Source organism: Molossus molossus, unplaced genomic scaffold (genome assembly GCF_014108415.1).
Source record: "Molossus molossus isolate mMolMol1 unplaced genomic scaffold, mMolMol1.p scaffold_m16_p_5, whole genome shotgun sequence".
In the NCBI taxonomy this organism is placed as follows: domain Eukaryota; kingdom Metazoa; phylum Chordata; class Mammalia; order Chiroptera; family Molossidae; genus Molossus; species Molossus molossus.
In genome coordinates this window covers 108,222,849-108,236,523 of record NW_023425388.1, presented here as the reverse complement: position 1 = coordinate 108,236,523, position 13,675 = coordinate 108,222,849, and positions in this window count along the sequence as shown.

Here is a 13,675-nt window from a genome sequence, read left to right as displayed (position 1 = left end):
CGGAGTTGACACACTGCCGCGTGCTGGGAGCAGGGTGATGGAGGGGCTGAGGGGTTGCCGGGGCTTCCCCCGAACTTTCCTGCCTGACCCCTGCATGAGAAGCTCACATTCATGTACCGCTTGTATAGTAACAACACCCGGGATTGGCCACCTCCTCTGAACTTCTCCCTAAAACGCAGCACAGTAACCAGGCCTGGGCTTACCTCAGATCCAGGCAGGCGGGTAGCATCGCTCCTCTGGGGGCTGAGGGGCCTCCATCCGGGGAGGGGGCGCTGAGATGGAGTGCCAAGCCAGAGTCTCCTGGTTGCGCTCAGTGGGTTGTGTGGTGAGGGGAGAAGGAGGGGACTGAAGTCTTCCTCTGGGAGTGGTTCAGAGTTGTAGGCTGTACCAAAAGGGAAGGATGGGAAGAACGGGGCCTCTCGGAATCGACTGGAAAACTGCAGATACAGGCTTGGAAACAGAGAAGGGGACGCTGGGTACCCGGGAACACAGACAAGCTGCCATGCGCCAGGGTGTTAGCGGGTGACCCAGCAGGGCAGTGCCAGCCGCCTGGCCCCACCACAGCTCATCTGCAGCCCCCCACCCCCGCCCTGCACCACCCCCTGAAACTTCAAATGCAGGCGAAGTGTCTTCTGTTCCCAACAAAAAGGAAGTGAGGACTAAGAAGTGTCCAGCCCTCTTCTTGGTTTTCTCATAGGCATCTGGGTCCTGCGCCTGCCCCAGACGCCCAGTGAGATTTCTGTCTCGGATGGGAAGGACGCCCTGAGGCGGGACGGCCGGCGGCGGCGGCTGTCGTCCACACCTGGGAGGATGGAGGATGCGGCCTGATTATTACACAGATGCCCCACCGACCTGTTCATTGTCCGAGGTCCACCACATGCACCCCTGACCTTCGAGCACTTCCGGCCAGCGCAGCCCTGCACAGACGCATGACGGAGGAGACCTCAGAGAAGAGGGTGGCACTCGGGACAGCGTCACAACAGCCTCCGGACCGGTGCTGATGGAGCTGAGAGCAGAGAGGACCCCCAGGAGCCCTGCACCCCGCTTCCGGTGCCCCGTCTCATCAGGAAGTGAAGAAATTGGTTGGGGAGTGGTGCAGGCCGCCTGGCCGAGAGGGCTGGGGCTTGGGCCTTCAGCAGGCTGATGGGTGCTAGTCCAGAAAGAAGTTACTCCACCCGGACTAGGAGATGACAAAGCAAATTCAATTGAGGTTTGTAGAACTTATGAAGCATATGCTGACAAAGGCCTCAGCAAGTCACCCTCGGCCTCACCCATAAATAACGCAGGGACAAAGGGATGAGGGAGAGTGAAACTGGGCGCAAGCAAGGAGTCTCGAGGAGCAGCAGCCTGCGGCCGCCAGCGTGGGCGAGCAGAGTGGCCCTGGAGAGGCCGCTTCATTTCCTTTTCTTTCCCAGGTTCGGCATTTGCGGACACGTGTGTTGGCACTTGCTGACTTAGGGTGCCACTGTGTGCTCCTGGAAAAGGAAGGCCCCGGAAGGCAGTCACTTCCCGCATGTGAGAGCTATCTACAGAGGCCACGTTCGTGTCTGCACTTCACCCAGGCCTCTGCCCGGGACCCTCGTCACTTTGGGAAAGGAGATATGTGAACTTTGGGGGGAACTCTGGGCAGGTGTGGACTCCAGCACAGAGGAGTCCGAAGGCTTGGCCACATCTTGGACATCAGAGTCCCGCCTGCTGATGGCTAGGAACCTGCACACGCTGTTCCCAGCGCTCTCGCTCTCCCGGCCTCACGCGGGGGGTCGGGAGCCAGACTCCCTGACTGGCACCAGGAGCCCTCTGCCTCAGACCGCAGCCCTCTTTCTCGTCCGTAGCCCAGCAGCGAAGACAGGAGGGAGTCAGGGAGAAAATACCAGGGTCTGGGAACGCATTGGTCATTAATTTTTTTTTCTAAAGGGCCAAGACAAGCAAATGGGACTATGGCTGGTCTCTCTCTGGCCATCCTAATGGCTTTAGGTCAAATCACTTCTGGTCAAAACGAAGGGCAAGAACTGCCCCGAAATTACAAATGCACAGAGAGCAGTACCTGTGTGGCAAACGCAGCCCGAAGGAGCTGAAGGAGGGGACCCAGCAAAGAGCCAGGATGGGAATCAGGCTCAGCCGGAGCCCAGGGCGGCCCAGCCAGGTCCAGGCACGCAGGAGGCTCGTCAGCCCTCACACAGGAGCTTCCGTTCACGTGCTTTTAAGGAACAAAAGACATAGGGGCCAGATGCCATAATTAAGACAAAGCAGTAGTTAGAAAGGCTGACTCTCCTACAGAACTACACTATATATCATTTTCATTATCTGCCCACATGCCCAGTTTTCACATAAACTCGACTGCCCATTTCCAAAAGGAAAAATGTGTTTGTGTCCACCAGCCTTTGTTATGGAAGAAATGTGTGCAGCTGCAAACAACAGAAAACCTGACTATCAAGGACTTAATAGATAAGGACCGGTTGGTCTTCAGCAAGAAGCAGTCCAGGGGTCAGCAGTTCAGCAATAGCTCAGAAACTTAACACTGGTGTCAGGATTCTGGGCTCTTCTCTTTCCTTCCACAAGCCTTCTAGGTCTCCACCCTCATACTTGTTTCCTCATGATTCCAAAATAGCTGCAGCACCTTCAGCCATCACATCTGCATCCAGGCAGGAAGAAATGAAAGAAACAGAAAGGGGAAAATTTTGTATCCAGAAAGCAAATGCTTTTCCAAAAATCCCTGAGAAGCATTCCACTCAGCAACCGGAAGGGCGTCACATGGGCACTCCTAGCTGCAGGGGTCTGAGAGGCATGCATTTTAGCTGGACATATTGCCAACTCCTAACAAAATCCCCATTCTATTAAAAGTGAAACCATATATTGGACAGGCATCCAGCAGGGCCACGACAGGTGGGCTGATTGTGCCGCTCACAGTGAAGCATCGGCCCAGAGAGTCCGTGAGCCTGTCGTTCACGGCGGGTGTCAGTCTGTTGAGTTCTGATGGCTGTGGGAACAGATGGCATTACCTATTCATGTGCAGCTGTACAATGCTGATAACTCTGTATATGGGTAAGTCTGATTAGTAGCTCACTTTTCCACATCTATAAAATGGGTCTAAGCAGAGTTGGAATCAGCTGGTGGAGAAAAGGGGCAAATAACCCTCCAGAAATGTGGAAATGTGTCTGACTTTGTTTTCTCCTCAGCTGCGTGGAGTCTACCATTAGTGATTGCTTGTTCCCATAATTACCCAATTTCCAATTCCATTAAAAACCCCAAAGTTGTTTAATGAGAATCTGCCTGTCACGTGGATCTTCCAGTCACACTGTCAGATTCCTGAATCCCCACCCTGCTGCTGTGTCCTGTCCCCAGTGTTTCCAGGCAGGGGTGGAGGGAAGAGACCACAGTGAAGGAAGTGGAGGGAGGAGTAGAGAAAAGGGGGTAAATGGTGAGGGAAGGAGACTTGACTTGGGGTGGTGAACACACAACACAATATACAGATGATGTGTTATAGAATTGTACACCTGAAACCTATATCATTTTATTAACCAATGTCACCGCCACTAAATTCAATAAAATAATTTTTAACTTATCTTTATTGTTGACTGTATTACAGTCGTCCCCCCTTTTATTCTCCATTGACCCCCTCCTCTCCAACCCTGTCCCCTTCCTGCCTTCCCCACACCATTGTCTGTATCCATTGGTTATGCATATGTGCATAGAAGCTCTTTGGTTTATCTCACGCCATTCTCCCTCCCCCCTTCCCTTTGAGGTTCATCAATCTAACATCCAATTTGTACTTCTTATTTTCTTTATCTTTTTCACCCATCCCCCAAGCCCCCACCCATCTGGCAAGCAACAAAAAAACTTCTTAGTATCTATGAGTCTGTTTCTGTTCTGCTTGCTCATTTTGTTTGTAGATTCAATTGTCGATAGATATGTATTAATTGCCATTTTATTGTTCATACTTCTGTTCTTCTTCTCCTTCAAGAAGACCCTTCAACATTTCATATAATACTGGTTTGGTGGTGATGAACTCCTTTAGCTTTTTCTTGTCTGGGAAACTCTTGATATGTCCATCGATTCTAAATGATAGTTTTGCAGGAGAGAGTAATCTTGGTTGTAGGTCATTTCTTTTCATCACCTTGAATATCTCTTGCCACTCCCTTCTGGCCTGCAAAGTTTCTTTTGAGAAATCAGCTGACAGTCTTATGGGAGCTCCTTTGTAGGTAACTAACTGCTTTTCTCTTGCTGCTCTTAAGATTCTCTCTTTGTCTTTAACTTTTGGCATTTTGATGATGATATGTCTTATTGTGGACCTCTTTAGGTTCATCTTGTTTGGGACTCTCTGTGCTTCCTGGACTTTATGTCTGTTTCCTTCACCAAATTAGGGAAGTTTTCTGTCATTGTTTTTTCAAAAAGGTTTTCAATTTCTTGCTTTCTCTCTTCTCCTTCTGGCACCCCCATGATGCGACTGTTGGCACACTTGAAGTTGTCCCAGAGGCTCCTTACATTATCCTCATTTTTTTAGATTCTTTTTTCTTTTTGCTGTTTTGATTGGGTGGTTTTTGCTTCCTTATATTTCAGTTCGATGGTTTGCTGCTTGGCTTTACCTACTCTACTATAGAGTCTCTGTAAATTATTCTTCATTTCAGTTAGTGCATCCTTCATTTATGACTGGTCATTTTTATGTTGTTGATGGTCTCACCAAGTTCCTTGGAGTTCTCCTTAAGTTTCTTAAAGGTCTCACTAAGTTTCTTGAGCATCCTTACAACCAGTGTTTTAAACTCTGCATCTGATTGATTGCTTATCTCCATTTCATTTAGTTCTTTTCCTGGAATTTTGTTCTTTTCTTTCATTTAGGACATGTTTCTTTGTCTCCTCATTTTGGCTGCTTCCCTGTGATTGTTTCAATATATTAGGTAGAGTTGCTATGTCTCCTAGGCTTCACAGGGTGGCCTATTGTTATAGGTGTCATGTAGAGTCCAGTGGCACAGCTTCCCTGATCACCCCAGCTGGGCCCTCAAGGTGCAACCCTAGTGTGGACTGTACACCCTTCCATTGTAATTGGTCTTGATTGTTGTTGGCACATCAGTGGGAGGGATTTACTCAGGCTAATCAGCTGCAAGGACTGGCTATGCCCACTAGCCAGTGACCACCTTGGAGGATTAGCTGTGCAGGGGCCCATCACACAGAGCAAGACTTACTTCAGCAGGACTCTGGTACCCACTGAGTCCACTCATTGAGTGTGTCACTTGTGGAGGTGATACTTCGATGTGATCTGAAGCTGTCCACTGGGTGTGCTGGCTCTGGGGCAAGGTCAGCCACTGCCTGTGTTCTATCCAGGGCCACCAGGCATAAGCTACAGAGTGATCTGCAGATGGCTGCTCCTTGTGCTGGGCTTGAAGGTGCCCAGGAAAAGCCACATTGTGAACCAAGGCTGGCTGCTTCTGGTGCCAGGCCTGGGGCCACTTACCAAGAGGTATAGGGCTCCCTTGTGCAGGACAGACAATAGGGCAATAAAACAAAAGAACATACAGCTAAAGTACTGTGAACACTTGTAGTTAAAAATTTCCCACTTGGTAGACCTTGCCCTGGACCCTCAGAGGATTACAGGAACTAGGTGGGAGGGAAGGAGACGGGCATCGGCCGGGGCTGACCACTGTGCTGTGCAAATAGAACTGCTCACCCTCAGACACATGGCTAACCGCAGATATCCGCTTCTGTACATGCTTGCTTGAGCACAGACCCTTAGCCCAATTCCTTAACAGGGGCTAAGACAACTGTATAAGCAACCCTCCCCCTGAGCTCGGGGCTGCTCCCTCCTCTGAGCTGGACAGGACAGTCGCTGCGCAGCTAATAAAACTCTCTTGATTTGACCCAGTTCAGAGTCTGAGTCTGGTCTGTCTGGTTGGTCTACAACATTTGGAGGCCACAGAGAGATAGACAAACGAGGTCCCCCCTTCCTGTGGGTTGACCTCCTCAGACCCCGGGAGACAGGTTCATCCCGGGAGTGGACGGGCAGTCAAGGGGAAGGCCTCGGAGAGACGTTCCTCCGCCCCAACATCTTCTGCCCTGGGATTGTCTCCCCTCCAAATTCCATCTAGAGAGCATCTGGAGACCCTGGGCCCAGGTTCGGTTCAGCAGACGGGAGGTCCCTCGGTAAGTCTGAAAACTCTGCAGAGTGAGGGGAAATGGATCTGCTGGACGCGACACAGAGATCCAGCCCCAGGGCCAAAGCGAGATGTCGCTCTTGGCCCCAGTTTGGTTTGTCTGGCAACCTCTTTGTCTGTCTTTTTTTGGTTTTGTTTTTATCCTCACCCGAGGATATTTTTCCATTTTTTTTTTTTTTTGTACAGACAGAGTGGGAGGGAGAGAGAGGAAGGGAGAGAGAGAAAGAAACATCGACGTGAAGGGACACATCGAGTGGCTGCCACCCGCACGACCAACCAGGGCCGGGGACAAACTGCAACCGAAGTACGTGCCCTTAGCGGGAACCGAACCCGGGTCTCTCGGACGGCAGGCCGACGCTCTAACCACTGAGCCAAACTGGCCAGGGCTTGTCTGTCTTATTCGTTTGTCCTTTTGTGTTTTGTGTTTCTGTACTGTGCCGGCCTGCATCCTTCAAAATGGGTCAGGGACCTTCAGGACCTAAGACCCCTCTTTAATGTCTCCTTGATAACTTCTCAGATCTCTCCAAGCGCGTCTCAGGTCACGACGTCACGGTGGACCCTGGGTCCCTGCGCACTCTGTGCCAACTAGAGTGGCCCCCTTTCCGGGTCGGCTGGCCCTCCCAGGGCACTTTTGGTTTAGGCTCTTTGTTTGCAGTTCGGGGCGTCATCTACGGGACTCCCGGACACCCAGACCAAATTCCCTGCATTGATGTTTGGATTGACATAGCTACGGACAAGCCTAATTATACTAAGAAATGTTCGTGTCTTAATAGGAAGATATTTTAATTGCCCAGCCTCTGCAGACGCTCAGAAGCCCTCGGCTCCTGCTCCCTCCCAAAGGCTTTACTCTGCTCTCTCAGGTCCCCCAGAAGACCCCCTCACTGACCCTTTGGGGCCACCTCCTTATCAGCCTCTGCCACCCGCCGCTGCCGTGGCCGGAGAGGCTGAAGCCCTTCAGCAGCTCAGTCCTCCCCATACCCGCGGCAGCACCCCTTAAGCCCCCCTCCGCAGGCGCCAGACCCCTCAGCTCCATCCTGCCCCTCCGTCAGGTTGCTCCGCCACCGGGTGGAAACCAGAATCAGCCCTTCATGGTCTGTGTCCCCTTCTCGACTAGCGACCTGTATAATTGGAAACAGAACCCTCCTTCTCTGATAAGCCCCAAGGTTTAACCTCTCTCCTAGAGACGGTCTTCCTCACCCACCAGCCCACTTGGGATGACTGTCAGCAATTGTTGCAGGTCCTGGTCACCTCCGAGGAGAGGGACAGGGTCCACAGAGCGGCAGTGAACTCTGTCCTCGGGCCAGACGACCAACCCCTCATGAATCTGGGCCAACTAGAGGCCCACCTCCCTTCCCTTCGACCCGATGGGGACCCGAACACCGATCAAGGTAAGGAGGCTTTAACCCAGTGTCGCCGATCTCTACTCGGGGCCTCCGCGGAGCTGCTGGAAGGCCAACTACTCTGTCTAAGGTGAGCGAGACTGTTCGGAACGCGGGGGAGTCCCCATGGCCTTTCTTGAACGTCTCAGGGAGGCTTATCGCCTCTCTACTCCCAGAGACCCTCGAGAATAGATGGGCAATTAATATTGCCTTTGTCACCCAGTCGGCCCCAGACATTAGGAAGAAACTCCAGACATTAGAGGTTTTGAAGGAAAGAATCTTAGTGAGTTAGTTGAAATAGCGCAGAGAGTATTTAACACCAGGGACGACCCAGAAACGCTAATACCAAGAGTCACAAAGGGAATCATAGCCGCTCTCAGGAGAATCGGAAAGAACAGCGGGAACTTGGCCTAAAAACACAGGACAAGCCCCACGGAAACCTCGGCCACCTCTGACCCTAACCGATGGGCCTACTGCGAATATGGCCATTGGAAGAAAGACTGCCCGAGGAGGGGGCCAACAGGAACCTAAGGACCTCGTCCTCCTGGAAGACACTGAATGAGGGGGCTGGGCTCCTACAGATTAGGCCCCCGGGAGCCCAAGGTATCATTACAAGTTGGGGGCCGTCCTGTTGAATTTCTAGTTGATACTGGAGCCACCTTTTCTGTTCTAAAGGAGACCACAGGGCCACTCTCATCTGAGAAAACGCCAGTTGTAGGGGCGACAGGGAAGTCCCGATCCTACCCTTGGACTACAGCGAGAATAACCGACCTAGGCAAAGGAACTGTCACTCATTCCTTCCTAGTCATGCAGGACGGTCCCTATCCCTCCTGGTCCGGGGTCTCCTCCAGAAATTGCAGGCCACCATCTCCTTCAAACAAGGGGGCCCCACCCTGACCCTGGGGAACAGGCGGTTTCTCTCCTGCTCTCTGTGCCCCTATCCAAGGAATGCCTTCTGTTAGGAGAGCCCCCCAGAGAAATCCCAGATGTTTTCCTCGAGAGATGGAAAAAGGAGATACGGGGGGTGTGGACAGAGACTAACCCCCCGGCCTAGCTAAGCATCAGGCTCCAGTTGTAGTACAACTAAGCAGAAATGCCTCCCCCTTTGGGTCCGCCAATATCCGATCTCCATGGGCCAAGCTAGGAATTGCTGCGCATAGTAATAGACTCAGAGAAGCTGGCATTTTAAAACCTAGCCAGTCGGCCTGGAACACTCCCCTCTTGCCGGTTAAGAAGCCTGGGGCTGAGGATTTTAGGCCAGTCCAAGACTTAAGAGAAGTAAACAACTCAGGTGGAAACTATCCACCCCACGGTTCCGAACCCTTACACGCTTCTGAGCCTGATCCCTCTTAACCGTGTTTACTGTACTGTCTTGGACCTCAAGGATGCCTTCTTTTCAATTCCTTTATCGCCTTTCAGCCAACCCATCTTCGCCTTCGAATGGGTTGATCCAGAAGGGGGATTCTCAGGACAACTGACCTGGACCCGATGCCTCAAGGATTCAGGAACTCTCCCACCATCTTCGATGAGGCCTTGAGCAAGGACCTCCAACTGTTCCGGCAAAGGTAGCAACATGTCACCCTGCTACAGTATGTAGAGGATTTGCTTCTAGCGGCCGCTCCTCTTCTTGAATGTGAGGAGTCCTCGAAGGCACTCCTGCTAGAGCTAGAACACTTAGGATACCGGGTCTCAGCCAGGAAAGCTCAATTCTGCACCGCCACCACCACCTACCTAGGTTATGAACTCAAAGAAGGAAAACGGTCGCTCCCCAATAGCAGGATAGAGACGGTCATGAAAATCCCTACCCCACGACCAAGAGACTGGAATTTCTTGGGGCTGTAGCGTACTGCCGCCTCTGGATCGCTAGCTTTGTCAAGATCGCTAAGCCTCTCTATACCAGCACAGGGGGAAAGACAACGCCTTCATCTGGACTGAGATAGAACAACAGGCCTTTGAGAAACTAAAGATGGCCCTAGCTCTGCCTGATATCACTAAGCCCTTTCAGCTCTTCCGTCTCTGAGACTCGAGGCATTGCCAAAGGGGTCCTGACCCAATCATTAGGGCCCTGAAAGAGACCAGTTGCCTACTTATCTAAGAGATTAGACTCCGTAGCCTCCAGCTGGCCCAGCTGCCGGCGGGCCATAGCAGCTACTGCCATTCTAGCTAACCCTAGAAGCATCCAAGCTAACCCTAGGGCAAGACTTCCAGATTATTGGGGCACACTCTGTTGAGGCTCTCCTCGGGAGCCCTCCGGACGGGTGGATGTCTAACACCTGAACCCAATACCAGGTACTCCTCTTAGACTCCTCCCGAATCCAGTTCCTGAAGACCTCTGCCCTCAACCCGGCCACCCTGCTGCCTGACGATAACCCTCAGGCTCCCTTCATGGTTGCTCAGACATTCTTGAGACTCTAACTAACCTGAGGTCTGACCTAACTGACAACCCTCTCCCAACTCCAGAGTATGCTCTCTGTACAGATGGGAACAGCTCCATCTGGGAAGGGATCCGATATGCGGGAGCGGCGGTAGTCACGCAAGCCAAGGTCATCTGGGCCCAGGCACTAGGGCACGGGGCTTCAGCTCAGAGGGCTGGACTAATTGCTCTCACTCAGGCTTTAAGATGGGCGAAAGGCAAGTCAGTAAACATCTACACTGACAGCCAGTATGCCTTCGCCACAGCCCATGTCCACGGGCCCTCTACCAAGAAAGGGGGCTCCTAACCTCAGGAGAGAAACAGATCAAAAATAAAGAAGAAATTCTTGCCCTCCTAGAGGCCATTTGGCTACCAACAAAAGTGGCCATTATCCACTGCCGGGGCCACCAGAACTCCGACACCCCTGAAGCTAAAGGGAACACCTTCGCCCATCAGACAGCCAAGGAGGCTCCCCTAAGACCAGTGGGGCCACTAGAGATCCTTCCTGTCCTTCTGGGGAAAAGCCTCCCCAAGGAGCCCTCCTGTACCCAAGAGGAAGAAGAACTTGGACGGAGGCTCAACTGTAACCAGGGGCCCCGCGGCTGGAGGCTTCTCCCCGACGGGAGGATCCTCTTGCCTGCGGCCCTAGGCCGAGAGCTGATCTCTCAGCTCCATCAGGACACCCACCTGGGCAAGACTACACTCTCCAGTCTCATAGCCCGGGACCTTCATGTCCCAAACCTCAACAGATGGACAGAATCTGAAATAAGGAGGTGCCCTGCCCGTGCCCAAGTCAACTCTCACCCTCGGGAACAACAGACCTCGGGACCCGAGAACGAGGCACAGCTCCTGGTGACCACTGGGAATTGACTTTGCTGAGGTGGCCCCTGGCCAATACAGCTGTAAATATCTGCTTGTTTTCATAGATGCTACTCCGGCTGGGCTGAGGCTTTTCCTGCCAAGACTGAAACTGCAACCACGGCAGCCGGTTACTGCTCTCTGAGAGAGTCCCCGATTTGGCCTCCCTCTAGCTCTGGGGTCCGACCATGGCCCAGAACTCATTGCTCGAGCCACAAAATTGTTAGCTAAAGTTATAGGGATTACCTGGAAATTGCATTGTGCCTACAGGCCTCAGAGTTCAGGACAGGTAGAGAGAATGAATAGGACATTAAAGGAAACTTTAACTAAGCTCCACCTTGAGACGGGCGACAACTGGGTAAGGCTCCTTCCTTTTGCCCTCCTTTGTGTGCTGTACCCCTTAACTTTTTTGTGTGTGTGTGGTACGTGCCCCTAGCAGGAACCAAACCTGGGACTCTCTGGTCCACAGGCCGATGCTCCAACCCCTGAGCCAAACTGGCCAGGGTTGTACCGCTTATCTCAAGGGTTTCATCCCATTTGAAATCATGTTTGGCCGACCTCCCCCTATTCTACCCAAAATCGGGGACGAGATCTTAGCCAGCCTGGGAAACCATAACCTCCTCAGCTCTTTGCAGGCAATCCAGAGGCTGGGAGAACAGACCCGACAGCCAATCAAGGACGCCAGACCCCAACCGGGGGCACCCCAGATACCACCGCACGACTTTGCCCCCGGTGACTCGGTCTGGGTCAAGAAACATCAGCCTGCTTCCCTCGATCCTCGCCGGACTGGCCCTTTTCCTGGTATCCTGACCACACCCACCACCCTTAAGGTAGCAGGACGATCCTGTATTCACCAGACTCGGGTAAGGAAGGCACACCCTGAGCAAATACCTGAGCAATGGGCCTTCCAGCAGACCGAGCATCCCCTGAAGATAAAGCCCTCCAGGGTTCCCTCCTAGTCTCTTTCCTGACTCTGATCGCCAGTAAAGCGCCTCCCCAATTCAGATGCACTCAAGGGCGGCCACTGCTAGGAAGGTTCAGGCCCCCGCCTGACCCTCGGTGACCTACAAGGACAGGGCACATGCTTCATCATCGGCAACTACGCCCTCAGCTCTTCCCCTTATGCGGACTCATGTGGGGATACTAACACCCTGACCCCATTAAGCCCCTCATCACAAGAGACTTGGGTCCCAACTGCACCCCCCAGGACTTGGTTTGCTTGCGCCTCAGGACTGATTCCCTGCGTCTTTCCCATTGAAACCAAAGACTTATGTATTCTTGCTAACATTATTCCACAGGTTTACTTCTTCTCTGTTTAGCCTGAGGAGAAACCTGTTGCTTTTATGCTAACCACTCTGGTGTTATTAGAGAAAGCATAAAATTAGTTAGAAGGCGACGGGACGAATGAGAAAAAGATCAGTCAGACCCCAGGAACTGGTAAGAGGACCTATTCGGCTGGTCCCCCTGGCTCGCTGCCCTTTCGGGCCCCTTAATTCTCCTCCTGCTAATGTTAACCTGGGGCCCAATCCTGATCAATTGCTTAATGCAATTTATCAGGGAAAAAATACAGACGGTTAAGCTCACAGTCCTGAGCACTCCTTACTAGAGACCAGCCATGGCAGAGGAGACTGAAGACACTTACCTAGATTCAAGGATTTGAATTAGCCCCAAGACCAGTGGGGAATGTGAAGGACAGACAATAGGGCAATAAAACAAAAAAACATACAGCTAAAGTACTGTGAACACTTGTAGTTAAAATTTCCCACTTGGTAGACCTTGCCCTGGACCCTAAGGGGATTACAGGAACTAGGTGGGAGGGAAGGAGACGGGCATCGGCCGGGGCTGACCACTGTGCTGTGCAAATAGAACTGCTCACCCTCAGACACATGGCTAACCGCAGATACCCGCTTCTGTGCGTGCGTGCTCGCTCGCAGACCCTTCGCCCAATTCCTTAACAGGGGCTAAGACAACTGTATAAGCAACCCTCCCCCTGAGCTCGGGGCTGCTCTCTCTGTGTAGGATGGACAGTCTCCACGCGGCTAATAAAGCTCTCTTAATTTGAACCCACTTCGGAGTCTGAGTCTGGTTGGTCTACAACACCCTGAGCCTAGATGCTGCTTGTTTGAGAGATTTTAGGAAAATCTGAAGCAGGATCAAAGACAGGCCAATCCTATGGTTAAGCCATTGGAAACAACTTGGGTGGGCCCAGATGTTGGGTGGGGCGGGGCCTCAGGGAGTCAGCAGGGCGGGGCTACCAGTGTGAGCCAGGTTGCTGGAGGCCCAGATATGGCGACTGTCTGCTGCCCCAGGGCAGGGCTCACCAAAGGAACAAAGGCCTCTGACAGCACCTCTGTCTAAAAGAAAACTTTCTCTTTAGCCCTTGTCCTAAGGCCAAACAGCTCAGTTCTTCCCCGTTGTCTCTGGTGCCTTTCAAGTTCACCTCAGAGCTCAGAGGGAGCAAGTCTGAGTAAGTCCATGCTCAGGCCTTTTAAGAGGGGCTGCCGGGGGCTCCAGCCGCCTCGGCCTCCCTGAGCCTCAGTTCCCGCTGGTTTTCCAGGCAGAAGTGATGGGGATTCTCTTCCTGGCACTGGAACCCTGAGCGGGGCACCTGGTGTGGGACGGAGACCCCTCAGTCCTCAGGAAGGACCCTCCCAGCCGAGTTGTCCTCCTGATTTTTATCTGCCACACGTGGGTGTGGGACCAGCCCGTCCCCTCCGCCCTCCTTCCAGTCTTGTGTGGCTGCTGCTTTAATCCCGTAGCTGTAGGCCTGCCATTCAGCTCATGTCAGGCGGTTCTGAATGATGGTTGTTCTGTAGGTTAGTTGTAATTTTGATGTCTCAATAAAAAATTTTTTAAAGAAAGTGAAAGAAGAGCCCAGCCGC